This window comes from Cephus cinctus, unplaced genomic scaffold (genome assembly GCF_000341935.2).
Source record: "Cephus cinctus unplaced genomic scaffold, Ccin1 Ccin1_scaffold0029, whole genome shotgun sequence".
NCBI classification, from domain to species: Eukaryota; Metazoa; Arthropoda; class Insecta; order Hymenoptera; family Cephidae; genus Cephus; species Cephus cinctus.
In genome coordinates this window covers 759,389-781,763 of record NW_014332776.1, presented here as the reverse complement: position 1 = coordinate 781,763, position 22,375 = coordinate 759,389, and the positions used below count along the sequence as shown (strand labels likewise).

The 22,375-nt window shown below is 40.8% G+C and overlaps 1 protein-coding gene across 3 annotated transcripts in view; it reads left to right on the top strand.

Annotated features, from left to right (window-relative positions):
* The window catches only part of LOC107267676 (RNA binding protein fox-1 homolog 2), a 123,961-nt gene that overhangs the window by 6,401 nt on the left and 95,185 nt on the right, over window positions 1–22,375 (top strand). For 2 of the 3 annotated variants that reach the window (XM_025085262.1, XM_015739671.2), the window contains exon 2: window positions 10,625–10,744. The exons of the other annotated variant lie outside the window; for it this stretch is intronic. The gene's annotated coding sequence lies outside the window, so the exon portion shown is untranslated. The remainder of the gene's footprint in view (window positions 1–10,624; window positions 10,745–22,375) is intronic. 3 annotated transcript variants of the gene reach the window in all.

Below are 22,375 nucleotides of genomic sequence, written 5' to 3'. Positions count from 1 at the left end.
CTTTTGAAAAACTTTTGATAGCCACACTACGGCAAATTCGTCAGCGAGATCATCGACGTCATATTTGATTAGTACGGTCTTCCATAGAGTCGTTGAACTTTTTTGGATGAAAGCAGGTAAATTGGTATGGAGTGCCATGTCGATAGGAGTACGTAGAAGCGAAGGGAATTGGAGGGGCGCAGGCTTGGAAAGAATTGATACTCGTGCAAAAAAATGGGAATAATCCTCGAGCACGAGCTCTGCTTGAAATGAAGGCTCCGTAGGGATTTTTTGGGCTGTTGTATTGTCGTCGTGAAGTGGGTCAAGTCGATGGGGAAATATATTAGGGTGACGCTTAAGGGCGGGCAGATTTGATAATTTTAATGAACAGAGAACCTTCTCTGTTGTCATTTGTCAATGTGACGGTGAGGAGTCGGTGAGGTATTGGGTCTTTGAGAATTTCCATTGGGATCGCGTTATAGCTATAACTATGGATAAATGGCTTTGTGCCATGTGTGCAATTTCGGCAACCTATTCGCAATTGACGTTGGTACGCACAGTGCAGATGCGAATGGCGATACAAGAGGAAGGCAGTGAGAATGCTGCTGGGACCAACAATGGACGTTTGGTCGGTTGGCCTGGTAGCAGTCCCCGAATTATAGGAACGGCCGGCCCGTGCTATTATTATCGTCGGACGTTCGCCAATTTATTAGCAAGCGTGCAGGATGATTTAGGCACGTGGTCCTCAGGTGCATTGTATCCCGATTAGCATCTATTACTCATTCCCTGCTTTTACAGATGCTTTATAGGACTCACTCGTCAGATGGCCCTTTTACATTAATCAGCCTCTCTATCGGTGTTGTGTTGGGCTGTCACCACTTTTCGAGCATCAGTTTTAACCTGTTTTAAAGCTTCTCGTCCTTTTCACTTTTACAGCTCGAATTTAACAGCACGAATTTTTCTATGATGGTCGATCCATGATATTGTACTATTATATGTGGTTACTGCATAATATATATGTATTTATTTGTAATGCAAAAATGCATATGGGTATACGGTTTATATCTGTATACATTAAATATTTTAACAGTTCTCAGTCCAGTGTACAGTGCTGTATGTATATATACTTGTCAAAGGGTAATTATGAGGACGTGTGACACTCACAACGGCAAGCCGTGTGTTTTTTTTTTTTTCTAAAAAAAAACTAAATCGTAGAACATGTGTCATTCGCGTCCTAACATAATCTAACCTAACGAAATCATTTCTTAGCCCATTGCAGCTCCGAGTGTCGAGCATGAACAATTTTTTGGAAAATTCGTTGTGAGTGCCGCTTTATGGTTCTGACAGTACACCTTAAGTATCAAGACGCTATCAGACATGTCCTGGTAAATACCGAGTGTCCTCATAACTGCCAATACTCAAGACAAAAAGTCCTGAAAACTACCCTTCTTAAAAAATACACATATACAGGGTGTTTACTTCTAACCGTTATATGGGTAGCAGGATTGAATACTACGTCGAAAATGAAAAGACACGCGTTAAAGCATTTTTAGGTCTAAATTCGGAGGTTATATTAAAGCTTGCCATTATTGACCTATCAAGGTTGAGTCGGACGGGCTCGTGGGTAGGTTGCTTGTAGTCAATTTAATACTCCTTGCCCACCCTAGCCATTTCCTCTTTTATTCGTAATTACTTTTTTTAACGTTGGCAACAGCCACAGAGTCTGTCTGTCTACGCGGTTTTTCCATCTCGCTGAATGTATTTAAATCATTTGCCTACCGCTTCGGTTAGCAATTGGACAGTCGGGCTTTGTGCGAAGTGTATCTTTACTCATTCTTAAAGTGAAAAATGTCTTTATAAAACATTACAAAGTCCTAATAAGCATATTTAGTTTCTTCTCATCCGCTGTTATCGTTATTTACAATTTTCTGCTACTCCCTTCGCCCATTTACATTCGTACTCTCTCACTCATTTTACCTTTCGTAAATGTATTTCAAGATAAAGAGGACCGTTGCTGACGTGTGTGAATCTAGCATCTCAACTATTAGTATCTCACAAATAAACTTCATATTTACTTGCATCCATCATAGTTCCACAGTTCTTGATAAATTTTAACAATAGTTCAATTGATTTACCCCTCAAAATCACGTCTTTAAGAAATGAGATGCTAACTTCTCGTACCGCTTGTCAGCATCTCATCGAATTTCACATATATGAGCATAGAGGAAGACAATCCTGCAGAGTTCCATCCCCTAGGAAAGTTATCTCAATAGTTCTAACGAATAAACCACGTGGTAAACAGTTTTATCATATTTATCAGCATCTCAGCTATACTATAGCGAGATGCTGACATTTAGGGGTGAGTTCTAGCTTCCCTCCCGGCTGAAATCCACAGTTCTGACTAGCCTGCATACCCTCGAAAAGAGTTCTGGCCTCTCAGCATTTCTAAACAATTATTAAAAATTATTTAACAGAATCTCAGCTGTATTATAGTGAGATGCTGACATTTAGGGGTGAGTTCTGGCCTCCCTCCCGGCTGAAATCCACAGTTCTGATTAGCCTGCATACCCTCGAAAAGAGTTCCGACCTCTCATCATCTCTAAACAATTATTAAAAATTATTTATCAGCATCTCAGTCATAGTATTGTGAGATGCTGACATTTAGGGACCTCTGTGTGGTTAACTCATCATTATGCTCATTTCAAAAAAAATAGTTGGAGTTATGATTGCCCGCAGAAGAGTTCTAGAGTTCCTGATGGTTTTTAGAAATAGTTTTGTCGATTAAATATGGAAAATCGCGATTTTAAAAAATTAGGGGCAAACTTCACGGCGCCCACCATTTTTGAAAAAATGTAATTTTTTAGGGAGTTCTGAATAGATTAACCATAGTTCTACAGTTCTCTGTACTTTTTATCAATAGTTCCGGTCATTATCCGCTTGAAAATAAAGTTTGAAAAAATGCGTCAGCCCACCATCTTTTAGAAAATCGATTTTTTTTCAGTGTTCTGGATAGTTCTCAAAGAGTTCTAGAGTTCCCTATAGGTTTTGGGTACAATACATATCCAGATTTCGTCAAAAAATCATTTTGAAATGAGTATTTCAAAAAATCAATTAATCATATAAAATCCGATACTCCCGAAATACTGGATGGATTAATCAAGTCTAGGTATTCTTTTTGTAGAACTCTTGGAGAATTATCCTGGAACTCTTCATTTTTTTTTTTTTTTCGAATCTACCCTACTTGTTACGCAGAATCTTCGAAGTCACAGAACTCTTTTAATTTTAATTTCTCAGCTTTTTACCATAAGAATTATCGATAGAACTCTTTGAGAACTACCCAGAACTCCCACCAGAACTCCTGGAACTCTTCATTTTTTTTTTTTTTTCGAATCTACCCTACTTGTTACGCAGAATCTTCGAAGTCACAGAACTCTTTTAATTTTAATTTCTCAGCTTTTTACCATAAGAATTATCGATAGAACTCTTTGAGAACTATTTTTCAACCAGGGGGACATTTTGTCAGATTTTGTACTCGCTCTCAGCGATACGCAGAATCAACGACGCAGACGTAATAAGATGGCTCCATCACTATAGTATAGCTGAGATGCTGATAAATAATTTTTAATAATTGTTTAGAGATGATGAGAGGCGAGAACTCTTTTCGAGGGTATGCAGGCTAGTCAGAACTGTGGATTTCAGCCGGGAGGGAAGCTAGAACTCACCCCTAAATGTCAGCATCTCGCTATAGTATAGCCGAGATGCTGATAAATATGATAAAACTGGTTACCACGTGGTTCATTCGTTAGAACTATTGAGATAACTTTCCTAGAGGATGGAACTCTGCAGGATTGTCTTCCTCTATGCTCATATATGTGAAATTCGATGAGATGCTGACAAGCGGTACGAGAAGTTAGCATCTCATTTCTTAAAGATGTGATTTTAAGGGATAAATCAATTGAACTATTGTTAAAACTTATCAAGAACTATGGAACTATGATGGATGCAAGTAAATATGAAGTTTATTTGTGAGATGCTAATAGTTGAGATGCTAAGTTCGCACACGTCCGTTGCTGGTACTTTCGAAGTCACATTTATCAGTACTCATCGTGTTTCCCCCTCTAATTAACAGAGTTATTTTTAAGCCGGTTCTTCGAATCTGGTTCCTTTTATTACTTTTTTTTTTGTTTTGCAACAGTCCTCGTTTCATTGTCGTAGCCAAGCGCGGATCCGCGGCTCACTTCAAAGTAGTCCTCGAGAAAGTTTCATGAGGATTTAATAGTAGCAATGGTAACAATAATAATAGTGGTGATAGTTGATAACAATAGGTTAGACTACCAAGTTGCCACTGACGTATGTCGCGTACGTGACAATGGCCCTTACGAATCCCTTACTACCCCTATGGATACATGCATGGGTGAAACCGCGAGTCTCGGCCATTTTTATGGGGAATTTAACCACTCGTTATGCAGGTTTGTTGAACCGCCATTACTCGCTGTGTGTAACAGGGAACATGAATTATTGCGCCGGAGAGAAGTCGTTGGGCTGATCTCATATTTGACCCTTGGATGAACTCTGAGATTGGGTTCGTTAAGGAAAGGCAGACTCACGCATCTCTCTGCCGCTCTGCCTGCGTATCACATATATTATGTACGTTGTGTACCTAGTCGCACGTGTCGGTATCCTATTCAGTTGCTTACGGTTATACATACACATATATCTATATTTATACCCAGTACGCTCGTTTGTTACTGGTTTTATCTACGTGACGGAAGAGTAAAATTCTAGTGGGATAAAAGTGAATAGCTTATTAATCTTTCTCGTACAATGATAACGACACGAGGGATTTGCATATAGATATAGTAGAAGGTATTTTATGAAAATATACGATGACGGATTTGTGAGAATTATTTTTTTTTTCATTTTTTATTTTTCTATTTTTAAAATCGTCGAAATACCGACAGGAAATTTTGATGCATTATTAATGTGACTAGGAAAGTTTTGGTTATCCAAGCCACTTGGTAAGCTCGTCTTCTCTGGGGTACTCGTCCGAATTTTGGTAATACGGGCGAATTTCTATGCGAGTTCCTCGTCATTGCTCATGAGGGTGGAACTTATCTCGGCATCCTCTACTCCTACTCGGTCGTTACCGATATGGCTCAGAGCCTTAGGATTTCGTGCGAGTGGCGGGGAGAGATGCAGGATTAGAGAGAACCGGATATCGAGGGCCTTTAAATACTTCCGACTATCTTCCTGGTAAGGAGTACGACTTCTGCTTACTGCTGTACGTTAGGGAGCCATGCTGATTCTGAAGGGGAGGGACTCGAGACGCTTCTCCTTCATCTATCCGGTGGTCGAAGAAGACACGATTCAAATATTCGTTAATGGTACCCAGGGAGCTTCCGGTTGCGTTAAAACTTTTGTTTTTGTTGCCCTTGAATACGTAGTCCAATTTTAAGAGCGACTAGTTGGCATTTTTTGGTAATATCGCGAAAGACGTCTCAGTCCGATGTTAGGGGTAGATGCTGATCCCTTTTTTGGGAAGAAATGAACAAGCGACGAGACAGGCCATACGAGCAGAGAGTCGAATTATTTATATGAAATTAGAAGTTTCTGTGCTTGATTCTCACGTGGTATCTAATCCCTCGTGGATGGGTGAAGGATGCTTGAGAACTTCCGGTAGATTATCGACTACCACTGTGGGCTCGAGGGTTGCCCGGGGTCAAGTGCCCTGTTAGCTTCTCGAGCCCTTCTATATTCTGTTCCTTCCTTCCTTTTCGCCCTTCTTTGCAATCCCTTCCGCAAAATCAATCCCCACTCTAAAGTCACGCACCTCCCTTGTTATTTCACTTCTCAAAAGGAGGCTCTACCCTTTCGCAAACTCAACGCCCCCTTTACCATTCACGGAATAAAGCGTGACGCGCGTGCCAAATGATTCTCCCACGTGAGACAGAGAATTACCTGATTCCGTCCTCTCAACCCCTGCAGGTAATAAGGGCTGCTGATCCTTCGTACCTTTTCCGTGGTAACGAAGTAATCCGACAGGACCATTTCCCGTAATGAGTCAACTATTTCGTGGTACCGGGTGTTCAAATTTTCTGGATAGGTCTGATCCCCTACGTCATCTTCGGATAGAAGCCTGTACATCCAGTCGGGTTTTCGGAGCGAAATTATCGTTCAAATAAAATATGATTTTAATTGTAATGTTGCACGCTACACGATAGAAATTCAGTTTCTATATTTTGAGTACGACACCCGGTACATCCGAGGCATCTTCCCAACTTCCTCCCAACTTCCTCCCAATTAAATTTTCAGTTACCGTAATCAGTGCTGACATTCCAGAATGGCACTCTATGGCGATTCCCACTCTATTCCTACGGCGTCCCTTGGTCCTACGGTTTCCACGTAATGATCCATGGCTCACTGGACCATAGTGCAAAGCTCTATATGGTCCTGACAGTGCTGGCTTTGTGCTCTCCCTTAGCACTGTACTTCTCTTGCCCTTTGGACTACAGTTCAGCGAGCATCCATTATCCAAGTCCTTCGGCGTCACGGACGAACACTGTACGGCGTCTCCGTCCCAGCGTCTCATAGACGCCTCGTTTATCGACGTTAAGACGCAAAAAGGGAGAAACCAGCCTGGAACGTTAATATGAAAAAAGTTTGCTCCAGTCATTCCGGTACGGCGTAGAAACGTATTGCTGGCATCGTTTTGGCTAGCGAATGTACGTATGATATGGATACCGACGCCAATTCCCGGAAAGCGTCGGATCTCGACGTCGTTGATGCCTGCGGGTACACTCTGGATGCTGCGAGCTAAATAATTGGATAAACAAGGGAGAGATGTTTGTTCTTGGAAAGGCGATACGAATTAAGTGCGTGGTGGCGGCGACGGCGGCGGCGGCTAAGTTTACTGCGGCCACAGCGACCGTTTTCACGTAACCTCTGGGGAAATTCTCATGAAGATACCATAGTACGGTATACGGCTAACCAGCATCTTTTCTTACTGCTTGTGCTGCATGGACTATTTTTTTGGGATATTAACACTTACATACTAATTGATATGCAATTTAAAAAAAGTATCTATACATCTTTTCGGAAAAATATCATATTTACAGTTTTTCGCTGTATTAATTTCCTTTGGTGAGGAGGAACTTCGTTTTTCAAAAGGACACGTACCCATTTTCGTTAAAATGCATATGCGTGTAGAATGCCCTTCTTCGTTTGTTATACGTATAAAATGGACAAATTGGACGTTCCTACGTATTTGGAAAAAACAAAAAGTTTCTCACGACGAAGTAAAAATTGGTCCGACATTTCACGTGTTTACGTCACTCGTGAGCGGTGATAAAGTGTCGAAAGGATTTGGTTGACGCTACGAGGAATTCGCCGATAAGCGTCAGCCGTTCGGGAAAGGAAAGGAGGGAGAAAATCCGTTGGCGCGACGACGAGGAGACTCTTAGGACTCTGAGGGAAGAGAAGAAGAAAGGAAAACCGTCGTGCGTGTCGACAGTGCAGAGATCGTCCACGTTACGCATGATGTACGCGTACTTTTATTTTTTTAATCAAACGTCACGCGAATACGTAACTTTTGGTGTTTAGCGTCATACGGCACAGCATTATCCACGGTGTAAATAGACTTAAAGATATTGTAAATGAATTTTCGTGTTTGATTCCCATTAGCTCGTTATATACCGTAGGTACAAACGATCGATACTAAACTTCCACATACCATACCGGCCGTTAGGTAGTATCGCTACCAAGATAACTATCAGCTCTAGGGCCGTGTCTAAAGTGTACTGACGTAAACTAACATCCGTAACTCGATACGATAAATTAAACCTGCCTTCTCGGAGTATAGACCAGACAGAGCTGTCTCGACTATGACAGGATCCTCGCGACGGGAATCGCCGACGGACAGCTTGCCAGGAGTCCGAGGACGCTGTGCTAATTCCTACTGGGATTTTAGAGTGACGTGGATTATAGTTGGAAGTAGCACGGTACGCCCCTCATTAAATTCGACGACGACGTCCTCGAATTTTCTAATTGGCTAGATTGATTACTCGATGAACTGCGTGAAGGGTATATGTGCCGAAGGGTCGTCTGAGGAGGTTGATGACAACCCGGTAGTTCTGCTAGGGATAGGGGGTGCTTTTACAACGAATTAGGATCCCGTCTGTTCAAATCCTTATTTCTCTTAGGATATTATGTCAACCCTCTCGATTTCCTTCTGGCATATATTTGCAGAGACGCCTGGCGTCCCAGATCCTGATGACAGCGTCGAGCGTCCATTAACCCTTGGCAGTAAATAGCCAAGAAGAAATAAACAAGCCAACCAGTGGGAGCCCGTAGGGGATGATGACGTGTCTACGTATCGATTGGAACTTTCAGGACTTTACTACTGTTGTGCAGCCCTGGCTCTTCTATCCCCGTATCTTCGACACGCTGCATTATTCACGATGGACGAAGAACACCTTGTGGCTCTTTGCAGATTCGTTTACTGAGATAACGTTGATGCTGGGTGTGGGACTACGAAGGAATTTGCTTTTACGTTATGCCAGCTACGCGGTAGCCTTTAGCTTCCTGATTTGTCTTTGATTTTGTATTGTGAGATTATTGAAATTTATGAATGCACGTTCAACAATAGATTAGGCATACTGTCGCAACGATTGTTGCTGGCGATGTCAAATAAAATGGGTCTTGAATAATTTCATTTCCCTGAGGGATCGTTCCGTTTGCTTAGCGTTTTTGGGATCCTTTCGTATATTCTATCGGTGCTTCTCCGAAGGAGGCTGTATACGGTGAGGGTAAAATTCGCGTCGATGAAAGTATACGTATGGCCGTAGAGTTCGCGAGCGTGTGAGACAAAGAGGTCGTTTCTATTTTTGCGATTTTCACTGCATCCACCAGTGCGAGTGTCGACGTCGCGGATTAGAGACGCGACCACCTTTCGTGAAGCGTTACTCTGAGCTGACTCTGATCCGAGGAGCGCGGCTGCTAATCTCGACTTCGGGAAGAAGTTAACTGTCGATTTGGCAGAGTTCCAGGTGCGTGTTAACGGTGTACACGTTGACCTGCTGAACTTTTCTCTTCCTGGAAAGGACCTTCGTGATAGGTACTAGCTGTACCCTGGTGTCCTGCAGGACATTATCCTCGTACTGGCGATACTGGCGGCGCACGTATCGTACCGACTAATCGAGTTTCGATATTCTGTACGGGATCTAGTACCGATGGATTGAATTACGCGGGCTTTTCGAAACTATTAAAATGCAGAAAACTGCAGTACGTTGCTTTTTTTTTTAATTTCTAATTTATCTCCAGCAACGTTTTTCTATGATCGTCAGAGACACTTGGGATGATTTTTTATAGCCGAAATTAGACTGGTTTAGTAAAGAATAAATAACGACACTGTGGCGTTTTAATGAAATTCAGTATCTTGGGATAATTTTTGAATTCGGTATTTAATTTTTCCCTTTTACGGGAGGTTACCGTCTGAATATTAAATAATTATAACCGTGTTTCGATGTGGTCTAAATATAAATTAAATTGGGTCCGCCTCCGACGTTCTATGGGGGATTGACAGTTTTTAATGTTAAATAAATGACCTTACCAATCATCCCTGGTTCATTCTCTCATGGCATTCCGTATCCCGTAATAAAAATACCTGAGAGTCCGGGAATCTTGGTATCCGAATCTAATTAAGCTTTGATGGATGCTGGATGAACTTTTGAAGAAAATTGTTTTTATACTCGCACCAGTAAATTCAAATAGTTTGGTTTCCGCGGGTAATTTCTCGCTTGGTTTCTCGTATCTCGTTTTTTTTTTTCTTGTGCACAAATATTTCTCTTCGAACACGTTGCGAGCCACCTGATCCACCCAAAATTGTTTTTCCGTGACGTCACGTGTGTCAGTTCCCTGTATTTTGCATAAGATCAGTTTTGTCAAAAACGTATCAGCTTCGTTATTTTCGATCGGCAAGATAGAAAAGTCTGTGATCTTACAAAATCCAGAGCAAAATTCAACTAACATTTGGAAAAATACAGTTTGTGTGTATTAATACGAGATTATAGGTGAAATTGAAAAGAAAAAGATGTCTTTAACGAAATTTAAATGTTTTTTCGTGTGAAACGATTATAGGTACGTATGGAGCCCTTCTATTTTCGTGTTCCTATTTTCGTAAGTTTCGAAACTCTCTCGGATAGAGAGATGGGCCAGTGTGTTCCGCAAATAGATGGGAAATCGGTGACAATGAATTGACGTTCGAAATTAAGTTTTTCTGTTTGAATTCTCTTAAGCCGTTCGAGGTTTAAATCTACATTCGCGTGATCGATATTCGCTTAGAGTCGAGCTTACCTTACTGTATTTTATAATTATCGTAGTTCGATGGGAATAAGGCCAAAGTGCTGGACGCATTAAAGGAGGCACGCTTACTAAACGGAAATCGAAACTCCGTGTGTTCGATGTACCGTCAACACGCGAAGTCTCCAATGCACGTTTCTCTGTGGCACCAGTGGAAGCCGGCCTTTACCACGGAAGCGACAATTTACTTGTCCGTCACATTCGGCACGACAGGGTTTCGCGTGCGGCCTAATTAAAGTTTAACTCTAGTCCAACCCTGTGCTACAACGTCCTTTGCTCTGTGTTGCAGATCGGTCGATCGTCAAGGACGGGGAAAACGTCGACGGACAGAGAAACGCGCGCGGAACAAGACGAGGAGCTAAAGGGAAGGAGGAGTGATCTCGTTAAAGAGGCACGACGTTGCTTTAAGGTGAGTCTTCACCGAAAATAACTCGAGTCAATTGCCGTGAAACTAGATAGACTTAACGTCGGCGCATGAACGTGGAAAGTTTGGATGGTCACGAAAAATTCAGCGGATTTAAATTCGTAGCTGCGGGAAAATCGGTATTCTCGGAGAAAGGGGAACGAGTCTTGCAGTAAATCTACGAGCATTTGCACGCCGGGAATTTTAAAGGGTGGGACCTTGGACTCTGTCGGAGCTCGACGGGATCACGAGGAATTTCAATGAAAACACCCTGACTCGTAGCGCCCACGAGAATTCACGAAGCTCCTTGACGCGATCCGATCTCATCCTGACTATGAAATTCCTTTGGCAAGGAACAAAATTATATACTAACTGAAATGCACTGAAATTACTGCGAAGCAGCTTACTGTGCCGCGCTATCAGTTAGATTTTACATTTGTACTTTTCTTTTTATTTTACATTTTTTTGATCGTTCGACTTTTCTTATTTTTCGATCGTCCTACTTTTTTTTTTTTTTTCGTGATCGTTAAACTCGCAGAAATAGTCAGAGACGTGCTCTTTCGCAGTGCGACCGACGCAGAGGGTATCTAAACGCGGCATGTATGGCTGGCTCGTATATCTATTTAGAGTAAAAGCAGATGGATGGAAGAAGTTGAAGAAGGATAAGATAGGTTCGAAAAGAAGTAGTGAAAAATCGTGCGAAAAATACACGAGCTAACTGAACGCGACTGGGAATGCAGGTTCGCGATCGATCCGCGTCTACCGGCGCGTTTTTAACGCAACCAACAAGTGCGAGAGAGAGTATCATTGGCAAAGTGACGTCACTCTATGCTGAAGTTTCATGTTGGACTTTTTCGACGAGAATAACTTTTGATATGCACTGAGAAACCCAGTTGATTTCGCTGTAGGTATTAACCCTCAACTGGTGCCGTGGGTCTCTGGGACCCATGTAAGATCGTGACTTTACGAACGTGAGTTCTTTTTTTCTTTTCACCACGCAATTGAGGGTTAAGGATTTATACTGATAAAAAATACTGATGGTGACACTAGTATATCTATAGTTACTGCATATCTATACGCGTATAACGAATTACAAAGTGCATTTTCTTCCAACTCATCGGTGCATCCTTTGCCTAGAATTGTATTGCACTTTTCGCGCTTTAATCTCATTGCAATTCCAACAATCCAAAGATCCTTTCCGAATGAAATTCATTCTATTGTTTTCTCAGAATTACATTGTTTTTTTTTTTACTATTACTGGTACCGCTACTACCCTTTCCGGCAGCTACTATGGCAAAGCTACTATGTCTACGCTATTAAGCAAATGCACTAGCATTGACTTCAGCAGTGCATTTTTGCACAAGAAAATAAGTGTTCGATTTCGTATTTTCTTTTTTAAAATCATTTTGAAAAAAAAATTAATACGGTCGATGCACCCAGGGGATATCGAGTAGGTCAAACTGCCTTTTTCCACGTACAGCCAGTCACGAGAGCAGTGGACTGCCTGATGCCAAGGTACATAGACTCTAGTACGTATTGCATTTCCTTGTTTCTGCGTATTTTTCTTACCGTCTGTACGTACTACGACGACTAAAGTTTTTACCGTGAAATCGGGTTGGCGAGTCTTTTCCGTTTTCTTTCGCAATAATTCAAAGACCCTGGCGAATCGTTAAAGACAAACGCGAATAGAACTTGGTGAAAATGCGAGAGGCCAAGGAAGTAACGAAAGTTCGAAGCTGCACGGGCGTTGCTCTTCCTCCTCCGCGCGGCTTCTATTCCCGCTTCTCGTAAACACTTTACATAATAATTCTACGACGGTAAACGAGCGTACCTTACTTAGGTAGGGCATATACATATACACTAACGGAGTTTACGTAAATCCAGATGGCGCTAGTAGCGGGACAAATTGTAGGAACTGAATTTAAACTGTTTTTCTTTCTTTCCTTCACATTTCATTACAGTTTTATCTCTATTTTTAAAAACGTTCGAAAAACTTTTTTCCACGCTCTCTATTTGGTTCTGACTGTATACGTACGTATATCTGTCCGTTGAATGCACGACGGAAATTTTGCGGACTTCTAGCAAATTTTCCAAGTACCTTTCGGGCATCTCTGCTCTGTTACGACGGTTGCGCACGAAGTACAGATCAAAGGCTGTCCAAGCTAATTAACGAATTAGCCGTACGTTTCGACCATGCAAATGAAGCCATCGTCCATTAACTGCGCTTCGGCAAATGGACGTGCTCTTTTGGAAGTTTCGACGATCGATAACGGCGCTCTTTATCAATACGACAAAATAATCTCACGGGATTGCTTTGACGCGAATTATGCGGTGTCGTTTCGTTAATGTACAAACGGATCATGGGATAGCTCAAAGTAGGATTATTGGCTGAGTGATGTCATACACCGTCCACGTGGGTACGTACAGTCAAGTTCTTGATAGGCAGAAAGACAAGTAATATGAAAAAAAAAGGATTGAAAATAAAAAAATGAGACAGGAATTCAGAAAAACGTAAAAGACCCATATTTCTGTTAACGGTACAAAAAAAATTTGTTACGCAATAAGTAAAACCTCGTTATAAAGTATTGTTTAGTCACATTCTATTTTTAGGCGTTCGATAACTTGTTTAACTTCTATACGAGCGATATACGCAGAGATTGACTATTGCGCAACGTAACTCGAGCTCGTGGAATTGATTTGGAAGTTTTATCTGTGAATTTAATTAATTTTTATTTACTATTTGGTTTTTTGATTTTAATTATTGCATTCAGAGAAGTTGCTTTCTTTGAAGGCTTACGACTGTCTCTTGCGTTTCGTATTTTGTTCAGTTTTGCGGTAACTGTCGATCTGCGTGTTCGTAAATGCATGTCTCTTAATATACGTATGTATCTCTATGGACTTAGCAAGTATGCGCAGAATATGTATCAATATTCGTATATGGATGGTAAGATATAGATATGATGCCTGTGTGTCTCTCTACTCAGAGAGCGGAGTACTGACTCAGTTACCTTTCAGCCGTAGGTTCTCCTTTGATCTTCGCCATTACACCAGGATGCTGCAATTCCGTATAATACGTACCCCTCGATATGCCACGTATATACCGTAAACACGTGAAGGCAAATGGCAGAAAGCTATTTCAACCGGGTATTTCTTCGTTCGGGTTAACCAGAGTTCACGTACGGACCATCGGAATTTCATCCAACCTTTAATAACGTTAAAAGTGCACTGACATCGATACATTTATCGAAATTTTCAACACGTATGTACCTTTAAATTGAGTTACGGAGCTTTATCGATTACATGCGTTTTCAGTACTAATTGTTTACATGTATCTCAAAATTTAATTCCAAGAAAGTAGGGAATTTCGGATTTTACGAAAGTTACGTATGTTGCAACAACTTGTTGCAATACAATTGTTCTGTTGTAGACGTGTTTTTTTTCTTCTCCTTCTATGGGATATCTACGTTGGAGTAAGTCCCGAATACTTGCCTATAGGGAATAATAGCTTCGGATAGAGTTCGATGAGTTTCAACGAAGTAAAAATTCTCCCTTTCAACGTTCCTTGAGGAAGCTACCCGGGATCAAATGGGCTGAAAAACTCCCCAGGGAGGAATTTTATACCGACAATATTACCGGGATTCTTCCACCCTCTGCCTTTTATTCGTCGTGTCTACCCCTCGCCCCTCCCTCCCGTCCCCGATCTGACCCCGTTGCTTTTCTCTCTTTACGTTCGCAGCCAATTAGTCATGTTCACAATAACCATTGCTTCGTCGATTCGTCAATGTCCCCATTGTATCGTGTTGCACAGCGGCGCTGCATCATGGCGGCTTTGATAGTAATTGGCTTTCGATGAAACACCCCATTATAGCCGGTTTAACGAAGTTCACCAAACTCTGTGGAATATTTGGAAAAAGAATTTTTTTTCAATTTTTAATTTTTTTTTTAAATTTTCAAAACCATTTTCAGTTCAGTTGAAAATCGACGTGAACCTTTCTCCCTTAATCGACAATGCTTTCGCGCGGCTCAAATGATAACAGCCGTTGCACCAAAGTTTGGTTTAATTTATTTAACACGTGATTATTCCCAGCATTTAATTACGCGACTGATAACGCAAACTCATCGAGACACTTGTTGATGTATTAATTTATTTTTCGCACGACCGTAAGTCAAGCTCATGTGCAAAGTTCGATTTGCAGTGCGTCTAAAGCGTACTTTCTCTCATACTGTGCGCAATGTGAAAATTACACTTTATGCACTGAAAATCGAATATCACACATGAGCTTTACTCACGGCTGTGCAGAAAATAGCTCATGCAACTCGCACGTGATTTTTCTTTCACTCGCGTGATCGCCACAAGTCTCGGTCCACGATCGCGGTTGGTGAAAAAAAAAAGTTCACTTGACGAACTAATTGCATAATCTACTAATTCAGGTCGATGTCATTTATTCGGTTTGCACGCAAAATTGTTACTGTTACGTCCGGATGGGAGCCTGTGCTCATCTTTGGGCTTGTTCTTTTGCTATTTTTATTCTTCACGACGTATGACGTCATATTGATCGACCTGCTAAGATCCTTTGTAATTCGCCACCGTTACATCTAAGTTTCGGCAGCAATTTCAAATCTCACCTCGGCTACAGGTCCTAAATATTCGCAAGGTAGTAAATTGGTCGCGGAGCAGAAGTCAGCTGGTCCAGCTCGGTCGGATGACACAGCAATCTTTGGCCTAAGAGAAAAAAGTCCAAGTTGGAATTCAGAAGTACAGGTCATGATTCCAAGTCCAACCTAAATCTTTTGTCGCTACTTCAGAGTTTGAACTCTTGACCGGTCAATCATTGTACACCTTATTGAGAATTTTCTCAATAAACGTAAGTTGCCTTTTATTCGATTTATCTTATGAATATCGTGTTGAACTGATTTTGAACCTTACTCATTCAATTTCTAAATTTCCTACAATCGATCAACCACTTCATCGATAAGTGAATTTCTCAAGTCGATTCCTATTCCGTCTAATAATTCCAAGGAAACTTAATTCCAATATCAAGCGTCTCATATCGCGAGTAAGAGTTCAGCCCTATTGAATCCCTTTATAATTTCAACTGATAAGCGATCAGATTTCTGTGCAACTATCGCCATATTCAATTCAGCGATTATTTCAATATTTTATAATCGCTATCAATGTATCCTAATGTTCCACTGATAATTCGATTTTGCAAGTCGTCCTCAACGAGGCTCCTAAGGCCCGTGAAGCTTGTAGTTTTCGAGTTTAGGTCAACCGTCGGTAACTGTTCTGTCTTTATCTATCTAACACAAGACTCTTAACCTCTTAGGTCGCAAGTAACAGGCCGATTCCAGGTAAAATACCAAAAGATTTGAGCCCATTTAAAAATCGTTAGAGTCGATCGAACTTTAATTCCCTACTTTATCGACAGTATGCAATTGTCACTTGGACGTTGCGTTATATTCGAATACATTTATTATTAATATTATTATTTATCACAAGCAATGCGTATTGCTTCCCTTTTTAATCTGTCCACGTGTTGTTTCTACGTTATTCTTGTGCGTTCAATTGTATCGAGGCAATTATACCAAACGCTATACACCGGTCGCATTACAGAATATATAGAATACGTGGGTGCTTAAATGTATATAACTGAACAATAGAAGTGGATCGTGGAGGAGATGATGGTTATTGTTGCATAAAAAAAACCCCAGAGAATCCATTCGCAACTCTATAGTATACAGAATCACTCTGAATTTCATAAATAGTGAACTATTTTTAGATTGCTTCTAAATCCCATTGAATATCCGCTATAAAAGAGATAACGAAAAAAAAAAAAATGGAAAATAACTCCAGCAGTAAAAAAGTATTTTGAAATCACAAAAGGCCTAATTTAGTTATACGGGGCTATATATTTTTTATTTTTAATTAAAATATTAGGGAAATTATTTCTAGGGTTTTTTCTAAAAAAAAAAATCTTTCAGAACGTATCAATCTAGTTTCAATAAATCTTATTTTTAATCGTCCCTAGAAAGTGTTACTACGCGAACTGCCAACAGTCACGCAACTTTTTCATACAATTTCCTGACCACAGTCAACCACATATATAACAGAACATGTTATCGTGTCGTCATATTATATACCTACCCTTATGTATAGTCTGTATATGTTATATATGTATACACACACGCATTCGTAGTCTCTCCACACGTTCATCCTCGTGCGGGTAACGTGTTATCGGCGCGCACAGCTTTAAAGCTCTCTATAATAATTAACAGGTACAGATTCAGATTGGTAAGGGATGGTGCAGCATCCAGCTGGGTAAATGATCAAATCGCAACGAACAGTCGACGGCCATTATAAAAATGGGGATATTTAAATGTTCCCCATTGTCACTTATAACGAAGATTCTTATGCAGATTGGACTCCTCATCAATTCTTATCAAACGAATAAAGTAGCTAACAGCCTTGAGGTACGGCAGAGGTTGCGTAAGCGAGCCCCTAATGACCTCGTTCGAAAAGCAGGGGATTGCAAAAGCCGCAACGGCCGGAAATCCAAGGACGGGTGGATGCCACAAGGAAGGTTGGGAATGAATTTGAAAATGATCGTCTCTCCTTGTCTAACGCATGTCAGTTTATTGGCATAGCTTCTCCGTTCAATATCTTCCATATACTTTGCCGGGTGCTGTATAAGCCGGCGGGCGGGTCGCAGGGGAATCTTTCATCCTCGTTCAGTCGCGTCGTCTGCCGCCTGGCAAAGCTTTGTCCACACTGTTCATTTGCCTCTGACAGAATGGATTAAAGGGATTCGCGTGGCGCGAGGCCTTGCCGTTGATGCTTGTATTTTTGTACTGCGGTGTGGCCACCTATCGGCTCTAGTAGGTACTGTCGAACAAATGGAACGAGTGCGCAAGCTTTTATGCAAGAATGCGCCTGGCTTTTATTTTTGATTCTTTTTGTACTTTTTTTTTCTTCTTTCATTTTTGTACGTTGCAGCCGTGCAAATAAAAGCGCGCTAACCATTATTCCTCTTTCTCTTTCCATCATCCTCTCAAACTCTGTATATACGTATATACCGTATTTTGTGCTATTCTACATTCGATATGCTATTTCCCTCTTTTCTCGCTAGTGGCGCCACATGCGCACGCTCGATTGGGACTCGATAATAATGATATCGTTATTGGAAGTTTTTTTACTGGTCGCCATAGTTGAAGCTTTTTACTCAGTGAAACGAGTTTCGATTCGAAACTCGCTTTTCGGCAGTGTTAAACTTTTTTTAGCTTATTTTTTTTTTTGGAAACATAATTTTTCGGGTACTGAAATTTTGTTGGCATTCGGATTTTTGAATATTTTCGTTAACCACGGCTGACTAGGACGAGCGGGTAGTTTTTAGCGGAGATGGTCGTCGGTGGGTTGAATTTTAATAACAGATACGCGACGGCGAGGGAATTAATTAATTATGGGTTAGAAATGGCGGCTGTCCTTCTTGCATAATGTTGCACGTCACTGTTTCCGTCGCTCTGTGCTCTAATTACATGGCTCGCTTGAGAAGAGATTGTTAATGGCTGCGATCCACAGAGAGCGCGGGTATCTCTTGAGAATATGCTTTGTGACTTTTGCAATCGGAGATGCTGCGCTGGACCATCTGACTCTAGGTCTGTACTTGCCGCTTCACCGTAAGTATGCCGTCGTCGAGCGAGCAGGTATTCCGTTGATGAAAATAATGAATTCTTATCCTGCGAGCTCGCGAGCGACGACAAGCATGAAGAATCAGATAAATTATTCTCGAGATGATATCTCGCAGTGACGGCGGAGGTATTTATTTTTTTTTTTAATTTTAATTATTAAATCGTATACGCCACGAGGCCCCTGATAATTTAAACATTTTCTCGTATCTTTTTACGAAACTTTGAATAATTACTAAAATCATTACGATGCTTTCAAAAATGATCGTCGCGCAGAGTCCTTGAAAAATGAGACGGCGAAACCTTAATGATAAATAATTGTTTCCCGCCGAAGCACGGAGACACGTGACGCGCATGCGCATCCAACTGCGCTGAAAAAAAAAAATCGGAATCACTCGTCATTAAAAACAGTTTAACAACGGCAACGGGGGTTGGCTGAAACAGGGAAAATAATAGGGACAATCGAGACAATTTTTTTATTTTTTCCGATACAGAGATCCATCGATCAACCTCGTCCTGCTCCGTTTTCTTAGTCACTCTTTAAACACAGCAAAGTCTCTTGCTCTTCTCTTTCAATTCTGATTTTTTCTTCTATTTAAATCTCTATTGTCACCATGTTCTCAATATTCCTATCGAACGGGACAATTCGTAAGAGAATTTTAATTTTTCGTTCAAGGATACTACAAAAAAAAATTAATACTTTCATAAGACATCTTTTTTCTCATTCCCAAAGTATGCACGAATAATGAAGAAAAAAAAAAATTATTCAACATTTTTCAGTGAAGCTCTGCAACCACCCCACCAGTCATCCCTGTCGAAGTGCTCAAGTGCTCTCAGAAGTAAATTACGTAGGCGTCCTCGCCAGTCCTATGTCTTTTTTCTTTCTCGTTTTATTTCTTTACGCCACAAGAAATTCAACAAACAACCGGCAGATTAGATTCTGGCACTTAACCACGGCGATGAGAACGTCAGGCGGTCAGGACAGGTTCGATACGGGATAGCTTGAAGATATTGATAGAGGAAAATACATACATACATATACATCGGGTTAGGTTAGAAAGGGGAAGCTAGCTGGAAAAATTGTTTTCCTCTTCAAAGATTGAAACCACTTTAATTCAGAAGTGAGGCTGGAATCTGTAATTCAAGTTAACCCTCGTCATTGACCTCTACGCATAGCTAACAGACAACGCTTTCAATTATACGCGTGCGCGAATCCAGTAAAATTATCTGTTTCATTCGTTCAAAATTTAGCAGACGCCGTGGGTGAAAATATGGCGGATTATTTTGAATGAAAAAATTTGCCCATCCTTGTCCGTATGGATTATTTGCAATTTGCTTCGTTTGCACGCTAATGGCGCACTAAAAAAATAAACGTAACCATTTTTTAACACTTTTATTAAGCTATTTGTTGTTTTACCATATGGCATACCCACCAAGGCGATAAAGGTGCTGTGCACACCTAGCATGATTATTTGTACGTCGATGCTCGAATAGCAATGGGTTTCGGTATCCCATGTAATGGGAATTTAAGTAATGAAGAAATATGGCAGTTTCGTTTCCCATGAGTTATTCGCGATAACGGCGTGTCTTAAGGGTGGGTCAGTGACCTTCGAAATAACCATTTAGTTTACCTCGATTTTCGAATTTCATTTCGTTTCTTGTACGTTTTCCGTGACACGCGCGGATTCACCTTAAGGTCGTGGAATAGACGCTGTCGCGAGGGTAAAGTGTATGAGTTTTGTAACTTTGAAAGGAAATTCAAAAGCAGAGGTCTCACCCGTCTAATAAAGAATTCGTTCGGTGACTTTTGCCATTCAGAATGTCCTTTATCGATTGAGTATAAAGGAATCCTGTTCGTCCTTAGGGAATAAATGTTCTTCGGGTCGAACGTTGTAAGGGAGTCCATCGTTCACATCGAAACGTAATACTTATGTAGATAAGAGTGTGTCTTGTGAATAATGCTGATGGTAGTGTGTCGGTAACGTAGAGTCGCGTCCTTACCGACGATGCAGTATAAGGATACGAAAGAGAACGGAATTAAAGAAAAGAAAGAGGGAATAGTAGTTTTAAAAAATAAAAGTGTGCCAAGTCTAAAGAAGATGCATAGGACGTCGCGACGACTCGGAGGTCAGGAGTAAAATGGCCGCTAGCCGTCGAGGAAAGTTTCGCGAAACAATACGACACGCCGTGCACAGAGAACGGAAGTCTTCCCTCGAAGAAGTAAGCGAGCCTAGTGAGTGTGGTGTCGTCGCATGGAGACACTACCTTGTCTGCCTTGTATGAGGTTAACTCACCCTCTCTCGATCTCTTTCTCTCTTTCTCCCTTTCTCTCTGTCTCTCGTGAAAAGACTCTTTCCTTTGTCCTTGGAGTAACGTCGCTCGCTCATTAACTCAGTTCCTCGTTTGTTTCCTCGTGTGAATCCGAGTGGTCGGACCCCGCAAAAGTTAGTACTTTTCATCGTTTTTCCATTTCCGTCTCTTAAAACTTTTCTAAAACTACGAACTTTCGCTCTGTGGCTCCTAGTTGCGGGTATATAATCTTGTTTGTAGCTGTTGAACATTGTTGAACAAATTTTTTTCGCCAAATAAGACTAATTATATTAATCGTATCATCATTTTAAAAAAAAATATTTTCTGTAAACTACAATTCATCGGTTTAGTCTACCGTGATATTTATAATCATTATTTCACTCGGATTATAGCCGCGTGATGCATATTTTAGAGACACAAGTATGCCTGATATATTTAAAAATTTGTGGTTCTATTCGTGACGTAATATGAAACTCGGATCTTTTTATCGAGTGTAGTTTATGGCGTCGTAATTTTTGTCTTGCATGAGGGTTAAAAGATCCTATGGCTATCTGTCATTATCTCAGCTAAAAATAAGCCCGAACGACATTTAACGAAGATGTTACGTCGAAATTTTGCAAATGAAGCAAAGAAAAAAGGAGGGAAAAAAATTAATAAAAAAGTCCAACACAAGCTTAGCTCTTCCCTAGCCATAAGATGAAATTAAGAAACTCTTCTTCCGTTATCGTTATCTCGAATTGCTTTAATAAAGACCCTCGACATGCGCTAAAGAAAAATGAAATGATTATCAAACAACTTTTTTTTCGTTTATTCAGGCGGGTCTGTCCGTTTTAATTAGCGTTGGTACTCTCCTTCTGTAGTTCCACCAGAATGGAAACGAAGTCGTGGCGCTAGTATCGTTTCTCTCACCTCGCTAATATTTATTCATCAATTTCATACAACGATCCATTGCCAATCTATTTAATCGGCATTTTATGCCTTAATTTAATGGAACAATTCTAAATATACATAAGAATAATAAATTTCAAGCCAATTCCGCGCTATAAAATATGTTACGCTAAGCCACGGCTTTACGATCGCGTTTAGCTGACGGACGCCATATACGAAAATTTATGTTCATTCACAACAATGTCTGCCATTGTATCCATATATTATTGTCGCGCTAGTGAATCCCTAAGACATTTCTTGGTTTTAACCACTCATAAAATTAATGGCGCATCGACGCTGTTCAGTCATGTAGTACGTGAAAGCATCCGTTGGAACCAATTAGAACCAGTGATTGTGGGGTTGAGAAAAGGGATTACCTCTATTCTATACGTAAAAAGTAATTGTCTGTCTATGAGAATTCAATATGACGAGAGTAAAGATGGCGTCTGCGATTATCCCACGAGCAAAGAGCCTATTGTGAAAATTCAATTAAGCTGAATTTATTGCTCGCCGTGCATAGAGTTTAATTAACGAACCCCTTTTTATCGACGTTAATTAATGTTACGCCAAGCACCTGTCACATTATTATGACGGCCATTTGTAAGCGATTATTTGCTATAGTATACACCATGTAGGCTCGGGAGAAATTCTTGTGATTACTAGCCTATGGGGTGTAAATGACGGTAATTACGCAAGCGTGAGAAATTTAGGGGGGGG